The sequence below is a fragment of the Alosa alosa genome, chromosome 1, assembly GCF_017589495.1.
Source record: "Alosa alosa isolate M-15738 ecotype Scorff River chromosome 1, AALO_Geno_1.1, whole genome shotgun sequence".
In the NCBI taxonomy this organism is placed as follows: Eukaryota; Metazoa; Chordata; class Actinopteri; order Clupeiformes; family Clupeidae; genus Alosa; species Alosa alosa.
In genome coordinates, this window is record NC_063189.1 from 45,162,055 (window position 1) to 45,171,170 (window position 9,116).

A 9,116-nucleotide genomic window follows, 5' to 3' on the forward strand; every position below is an offset into this window, starting at 1 on the left:
GAAAGACCGGGTACACTAAACTTGGTGGACATGTAACCCCACATGGATAGCATGGAACCATCGTTTTTCGTTTTGAAAAATCGCTGAATTGGACCCCGAAAGGAGGGTAGGGCAGACACACAGTTTTCTGTGAATATCTCGAAAACCGTAGGGTTTAGGAGGACCATTTTTTTGTATGTTGATCTCAAGGGGCCATGTCAACCCATTCCATAACCACTCATTTCATGTATAGCGCCACCTAGTTAAACACAAAAAAGTAAAATGAGGTGGTGTAATTGAAGGTATCTGTGACCTAACATAGTCAAAACTGCACGAAATTGGAAGTGTAGGATCATTATGACACCCTCTGTATGCACGCCAAGTTTTGTGGAATTCCGTTCATGGGGGCCACACAATAAATTAATTTATGTTACTATACACCAACTGGCCTGTAGGTGGCCGGAGACAGTTTTCTGTGAATATCTCGAGAACCGTAGGGCCTAGGAGGTCCATTTTTTTTTGTATGTTGGTCTTAAGGGGCATGTCAACCCATCCCATTACCACTTATTTCATGTATAGCGCCACCTAGTTAAAAATTAAAAAAAGCAAAAATTAGGTGTTTTCATCTCAATATCTCTGGCTGACAAGGTCAAAACTGCACGAAATTAAAAGTGTAGGATCATTATGACACCCTCTGAATGCATGCCAAGTTTTGTGTACTTTTCGTTCATGGGGGGCCTTACAATAAAATAATTTATGTGTACATTTAGTGGCATACACCAACAAGGATTCCGGGACACTGAAAGACCGGGGTACACAAAACTTGGTGAGCATGTACCCCCACATGGATAGCATGGAACCGACATTTTTCGTTTTCATCTGCAGCCCCCGGCTGGACTGGACCCCAAAAGGAGGGTAGGGCAGACACAGTTCTCTGTGAACCTTTATGGTATGTAGGTCTCAAGGGCCCACATCAACCTGGCTCATAATCACTCATTTGTGATTGCCCCAGTAAAAAATGAAAATCAGTAGGATTAAAAGAAAGCCAAAATAAATATTCATCATCATCATCATGGCTGCATTTTCAGTATTGGCGAAGTAGCCGTTTGTCCACTAGATGGCGCATCGTTGCAGTGAGGCGTAATTTTGTTGGAAGTTAAAAGTGGGTTGGAAAAACAATGGACGCTTCCTACAAGGACTGTAATTTACCACAGCGAACATCTAATAAGGATAGGACGATGTTCACATGAAGTGTAATTCCCATTTCTTCTTGAAGCGAAATAAATCTGAGGATGTTTATCGGACATGCTTGGTTTTACTGCAGGTAATGCGTTAATCTTGTAATATCAATAAGGACCTAGGTAATGTTACCGTTAGCGTTGGTTGAGTGATGGAGGCATTTGATTGATTGCATTTGTAGAAAACTATAAATGCGGTTATACCAAGCAAATGTATAGCAGCACTGTTTGTATCTTTTCGACTGTCATTTATTGCACGTGCTACAAAATCATTCTGTGCAATGGAAGATTTACCAACGTTACACCGGTCTGATACAGTTTTGCCTATACATCGTGAGACTGAGACGCCTGTTTATTTTGTTTTAAGTGCGTGCAGGGTGTGAAAGGGGAATCGATGTGCTTTGATTACAGCTTGGTAGTTGTAGTCTGTGAAATTAAAAAGCAACGTGTGTGAAGTATCCAAACAATGACACCTTCATTTCATTATGGCTGCTTTAGCAAAACACCTTAAGCTACTGTGTAGTGGGTCCCATTTAGAAGTGGCTACTTCATTGGCGCTTTCCTTGACTCATGGAGCTGCGTGAATGTTATTACAACTTTTCGCCACGATATGACAGTTTAAGTCCGCTTTGATACTGTAAAGGCGTAAGCCATTGGTTTCAAAGGAGATTTTATTTGTGTAGCCAGCATAGCCTATTGACAATTTATGTTGTAAATAGGCCTACCTTATAATCCTACCTGTAGCTTAGGGAAGCTAACAGCTTTCTATTAGGATCTAGTTTGTTAGTTACCGTTTTGTCATAACTCCTGATGCATTTTTGCATTTAGAATAGCCAGAGCGTGTATATCTCAATCGGAAAATTAAACAATATCGGGTGCCTATGGACTAGGCTGGGTGAACCCAGCCTGATCTGCCCCGCTATTTATTTTTGATTTCTTAGAAGATTGAGCTTGGTCTGATGAAAGCCAGACTAGCCATGGACCTCAGTTAAACAATGCAAGGGAACATGAATCAGCCTATATTTGCACTAACAATAACGGACAAAAGCTCTTCAACTTTGGCCCGTTAAAATGTGTATGAACAGTCTAGCGGCGATTTCATCAAGGCCCATTTGGACATGTCAGTTATTTGCACCACTGGTTAGATGTAAAACAGCATTTCGTTTCAGACTAGGCTACTGTTACTTAATTTGTGCATTAACAATAACGTTTCAGACTACTGTTACTTAATTTGTGCATTGACAATAAAGTATTACATGAACTAAAGATGACACAAATCTTATGTAGAAGAAGAAACATTCACAAAAAATCCATCCATCCAAAAATGACCTTTGTTTTTGATAGCTGTTGAAAACGGCATGGAACTGACAGAGATGTTTTGTTTAAAAAAAAAAAAAAAAAAAAAAAAAAACATTATGCTGATACCTTTTGCTTTTCCCAAATACAATGTAGCCTACAGGTGTAAGTGACCTTTCATCAATCCAGTTGCAATGGATGAACTGTGATGAACTGCCCTACTTGTGATTGTTTAGAGATTTTAAAGGTTTTATAACAATGCTACATCTTCTTTGGCTATTCTACAATCTATTCACCTTTTCAGCACCAGTAGGCTACTTTTGAGCGCGCCGCACACACACTCAGGCATGCCAAACAAGCATACACAAAAGTTTCAAGAGTGGGGCATGGAGTAAAATATGGAGACAAATTGAAGTGTGATTTATTTTTGTGAACGGATGTACAGGACTGGGCGGTCATATTTTGTACCGCTATCGCGGTACATCTAGTTTAAGAACATGCAGTGTCGTAGGGTACCAAAAACATCTTGCTCGTAAAAAGCATCATAACGCGCACATTCTGGCGGGTCTGTTATTTACTGTAGGCTGCGCAAAACCACATGCCTTTATTTTGGGCAAGCCTGCATTCATTCATTCATTCAACCTTTATTTATTCTCGGAGGGTCATTGAGGGAAGCCCTCATTTTCAATGAAGCCGAAATTACAGAAGCGAAGCAAAGCGCTCCACAAACAAGACAACATTCGAGGCCTTCTGTTGAAGAATTTTATATAAAGCCTGCGCTGACAGTAATCCTCCTGCCCCTGATAGGCCTACCACAGCTGTGGATAGTGTGGAATGTTCAAGTAATAACACAATCCAATGTGTGTCTCAATTGTCCCCACTGACCACCTCACACATTTCTCTAGATTTTGCAACGAACTTACATGACACAATGCCATAAAATATGCCAGTTTTAGGACACAGAATAATGTTTGTAATGATACCAGGTAGGCCAGGTATTGTCGAAGGTGCATGGTGAAGTGAAATTCTTACTTTGGAAAACAAACATTTGCCGATATCATCGCCGATCATCAGAATATTGCAACAGATTCTGTGTTCTGGACTGTAGGTAACTTGTTAAGCCAGTGGTTCTCAAACTTTTATTTCATTCCCCACTTTGATCAAGGGGCATGACTGATGATAGTGGAGATAACGTGTTATCCCGAGGCTTTTGCAAGTCAGCATCTTCGGACGGTAGTCTATTAAAAATATAAGTTTTCGATGTCCCAAACGGAGAGCCATACTTTATTGTTTTTAACGATCTCTATGCTACTCACAAAATGTAGGCATGGGGACATGATGAAGTAGGTTATCCAACTGTCGTGTGTTAAATTATTGTGATTACGAGCCAGTGGTTTTCAAACATTATGCGTGACTCGGACATCTAACTAAATGCAACAGGCTCATATCGTCCTCGCATTCGAAAAATGAGGACCAGTGTTTTGTCAAATTGCAAATAGCTATTCGTTTTAACTATTTTTTTTTTATGATAGTATGAAGTGCTTTTTGTGTAGGCTACTATCTTAATCTTGGAATATGGGGAGGGAAGTGGCGCGTCTGCAGTCAGCCATGAATGTAATTCTGCGGCATAAAGCAGATGTATTTGTTTATTGTACAGAAAAATAAAAATGACATGTCAAGCAGTCAATTGACTACATTGCAGTCAAGAAGAAATTAATTTACGAAACCAAAACGTGGGTCATAGTTGTCTAAGCCTCTATTGCGTAGCCTGTTAAAAACGTCGCCAGATAGTATTAAATCGGCAACAACATTGTTTTCTGCAGAAGCCTACCCAAGGCTACAGATTAATTCTGAACAGTTATTTCTCTACTGGCTCAATTATCACACCACTGTTTTGATTTGCGTAGTTGCGTTAACCCCAACACTGACAATAATGTAGACAGCAAATTTCGATTTCGATTTTCGTTACCACCGTGTAGTCAAGCCTTAAGCCATACCCAAGTAGCCTAAATCGAGGTAATGTTTAATTATGCATGATTTATTTTGTTATTGAATTCGTAGGCTGGGATTACTCTCGGCAACAATTATGTAAGGGACGGCAGGCAGAGCGATGTACAGTGGCAGAGCGACGCACAGTGGCTGAAAGTGGTACTAAAGCTTCACGCAGCTTCACACCGCGTAATGCGTGAATGAAGTGGTCATTTGAAAGCGATGCCCACTGTAGATAGCCAGTAGTCATACAGCACTTACACACTGTAAAATTAAACACACAATGGTGACAACAGACAACAAAACAAAACAGAAATACATGAAGACAAGGAGGACATTGACAGAGTAAACCAACAAAACGAAACAGAAATGGACAGAAAAAAAGACAAGGACATTATTCATCCACCTCTATACATTCAATTGATAGTGAAAGTGTGTGGGTGAGGAAATTACATGTGTGGCAGGTAAAGGTGTGCATCTCTGGTTTTCTAAGAGCCACTGTTTTAAGTGAGTTTTAAAAGTGTTACATGGTGGACACTCTCTTATTGGGAGGGGCAAGCTATTCCATAGTTTACCTCCTACTACTGATAATACATTTTGGCCCAAAGCGGTGCGTCTGAATGGTATTACACAGTCCCCTTTTACAGAGGCCCGTGTACTACCTCCACTTCCAAGTCTTTGGGAAAAGTCATGCGGGGGTGCAAGATTGTGCAGCACTTTGTATACCAAACAAGCATACTTAAAGTGTTTAAAATTGTCAAAGCTTAAAAATGTGTGTCTCTAAGATATCGTAATGCTGAAATGACAATGGTTTTATCAAAAGTTTTTATGGCTTTCTTAAACAGAGATTCAATGATTTTAAGGGTAGTTATGCCAGTAAATGACCATTTTATAAAACAATACTTAAAATGTGAAAAGATCATGGTATATAAAAACAACTTGGCAGCCTTTTTGGCCTAAAATTTTGCCAATTGAATTTAACTTTATTTGCCACTTTTGTAGACTCTGGGTCTTTATTTTGGGTTTCCTTTTGGTTTTGTTGGTGAAGCTGCCTAATTATAACATCTACTGCATGTTGCCAGTGTTAGTGTTAGTTAGTGTCTTTGGTTCATTTACTGCTATCCTCTGGTGCCTTAATTGTTTTGTCTTTGTTTGTTTGTTTGGCAGGTCGGGGCGCTCCTAAGGGGACGCTAGGCACCTGGTGGCGGTACCCTATCACTGCATGTTTGCTGTGCTTTATTGTGCTGTCTGTCGCTGTGCTGTGCGGTGAGCTGTGCGGTTCAGTGTACTGCTTACCGCAGTCTGCGTTATAGAGAAACTCACTTCACTACCAGTGTGTGTGCATGTGTGTTTGGTGTGAATCTTGGAACACCATCATCAGTAGCGTGTCTCCCTTGGGTTAGCTCCCGCCTAGCTGCATTTATTGAGTTCTGTGGACGTTTGGTCCCTCAAATGCCTAGACTCCAATGTATGATCCATAAGATCTAATTTTAAGAACTTGTCATACAACAATATTTAATAAATATATATTTTTGTATTGTCCTTAACCATTGTGAGTCTTTTAGGTTTCCCCAGCATAAGAGATCTGCAGTTCCACTTCCCCTTTTTCCCTTTACCATAAATAAACTTTCATTTTATTGGAATTCACGTCTGTTGCGTAGTGCATTTGAACCTGTGTGGGTATTCTATGTGAGGTTACCTTGGTATTTCCCTAGGGGGTAATTACAGTGGTTCCCCTGGGGTGGCGTAGTCGGGACTATTAATTGGGGTACACCTTTTCCTCCTTCCCTTATACTGCTCTGTCACAATTTGGCGTAGTCAGCAGGATTGCATTTGTCTTTGACCATTTAGAAGGAGAAGCCAGGGAGGAAATGAAATATCGTTCTGCTGAGGAGAGGAGGGATCCAGATAAAATTACAGCAATTTTACGTGAATTGTATGGTTGTTGTGAGTCCCATGTGTCATTGCAGGAGGCATTCTTTTCAAGAAGGCAAAAGGACGGGAAAAGTCTACTGGAATTCTCACTGGCATTGATGAGTTTGATGGGGAAGATCAGACAGGTTGTGCCCCATGCCATACCAAATTCAGAGGTAATGTCACGGGATCAATTTATTGAGTACGTAACTGACGGTGCACTCTGTAGGGAATTGAAACAACTGGTGTGGCATGAACCCACTATCACTCTACTGGAAGTTCGTAGGGAGGCCATTAGGTGGGAGCGTGAAGGCATGCCAACAACAATGAGGGGCAGGAGTCAGTCTGTCCCCTCTGCCTATGGTATAGTGTATGGCGTTCAGGGCGAGCCACGGCACCCACCTCAGAGTCCTACACCAAACCCTGAACTAGTTGAACTAAAGGAGATCTTAAAAAACGCCAGCAGGAACAGCTTGACCTCCTCACTCGTAGTGTTGGTCTTCTCCAGGCCTCTAAACAACCCAGCAGAGCTTTCTCTGGGCCTGTAATCTGTAGAAGGTGCCAGCAGCCAGGCCACTTTGCTCGAGATTGCGAAGGCCAGAGGGTCCCTCCCAGTCCTAGAGCCACTTCCTTTTCTAGTTCACCTGCTATCCAGAGGTCCAACCAGTCCAGTCAGCCACAGGAAAACTAGCACCCACCGACCTATTGAGCCACAGTTCGGATGGGGATTTAAATGGCTCCAGTGTAGTGAAGGGAGATATAGGGACAGTACCCTCAACTTATGTCATCTTGCCCACATATAAGTGTTAGTATGGGGGGTGTGGAGGTGCCTTGTCTGTTAGATACAGAATCCATGGTGTCGACCATTACAGAGACTTTCTTCAGACACCATTTTGAACCGTGGGGTCAGGATCGTCTTAGGCAGTGTCAATGGCTGCAGCTTGGTGTTGCTAACGGTTTAGGAATCCCATACCTTGGCTACCCAGAATTAGACGTTAAGCTTTGTAATAAGGATGTACCAGGGTGTGGGGTATTGGTTGTCAAGGATCCCTTAGGGGGTTCCATGTCTCAGGTTCCTGGGGTATTAGGGATGAACATTATAGGAAAATGCTATCATGAACTGTTCGGCCAACATGGCCCCTCCCTTTTTGAGTCACCCATTGTAGCAGAGGCTCCAGAGCCAGTGTTCGAAGCTTTGCAGCAATGTCATCAGGCTAGTAGATCTTTGGTGGCAACGGACAGAACCGTCAGAGTACGAGGGGGGATACTCAAGTTTATAGCCACTACCTGTTCCAGTTTAATGACTGGGGGCACGGCTCTTTTTGAGCCTCTATCTTCTGCTTTGCCTGCTGGTCTTTTGGCATCCCCATCATTAGTTCAAGTGACCCACGGCACAGCTTATATCCCTGTAGTCAACGTGGGAACTAATGACACCCTACTGTACCCGCGTTCTATACTGGGCAGTCTGACTGAGGTATATGTGGTTAGTCTGCCTCCAGGGGTAGCTGAAGTATGGGTTGCACATGCCTCAGTCCTCAATCCAGTAACTCCTGACCCAATTAAGTCCAAAATAGAGGCCCTAGATTTGTCCGCCCTATCGGGTCAAGATCAGAGCCAGGTTCGGTCAATGCTGCTGAGTTCAGTTCAGTTTTTGCTGCTCATGAAGGGGATTTGGGTTGCACTCGCCTCATTACTCATGAGATCCCCCTAGTGGATGATGTCCCTGCCCGGCAGCGTTACCGCCGGCTGCCCCCTTTAGAATACGAAGTGGTAAAGTCTCACATCCAACAACTGCTGGAGGCACAGATCATTCGGGAGAGTTGCAGCCCCTATGCGTCCCCCATCGTCCTTGTTAAGAAGAAAGATGGGAGTTCCCGCTTGTGTGTGGATTACCGCCAGTTAAATGGGAAGACTCGTAAGGATGCATTCCCGCTTCCTCATATCGAGGAAACCTTGGATGCTCTTTCTGGGGCCTGCTGGTTCTCCACTCTCGATCTGGCGAGTGGGTACAACCAAGTCCCTGTTGCAGAGTCTGACAAGGCTAAAACGGCTTTCTGTACTCCGTTCGGTCTCTTTGAGTGGAACAGAATGCCGTTTGGGCTTTGTAATGCCCCTAGTACTTTTCAGAGACTTATGCAGCAAATGTTTGGAGACCAGCAGTGCCAGTCATTACTGCTATATTTGGATGATGTGGTAGTTTTCTCTTCTTCTGTGTCACAGCATTTGCAGCGGTTGGACGTGGTACTTGGACACCTGCAACAGGAGGGCCTAAAAGCCAAGTTGGAGAAATGTGCGTTTTTCCAGAAAGAAGTGGGTTATCTGGGTCACGTCATCTCCAGTCAGGGCGTTTCGACTGACCCAAAGAAGGTAGAGGTGGTAGCTAATTGGCAAAGGCCTTCCCACCTCTCCGAGCTCCGCTCATTTTTGGGTTTCGCCAGCTACTATCGCCGCTTTGTGGAGGGGTTTGCCAAGCTGGCAGCCCCTTTACATAAGTTGGTGGCAGAACTGGTAGGGACCAAATCAAGGAAGGCATCTGGCCGAAGCTTAACATCAGCCTGGACAGGAGAGTGTGAGAACAGCTTTGAAGAACTGAAAAGCAAATTGGTTAGTGCACCTGTACTGGCTTATGCCGACTTCTCCCTGCCATTTATCCTCGAAGTCGATGCAAGCCATAGTGGGTTGGGTGCCATTCTTTCTCGG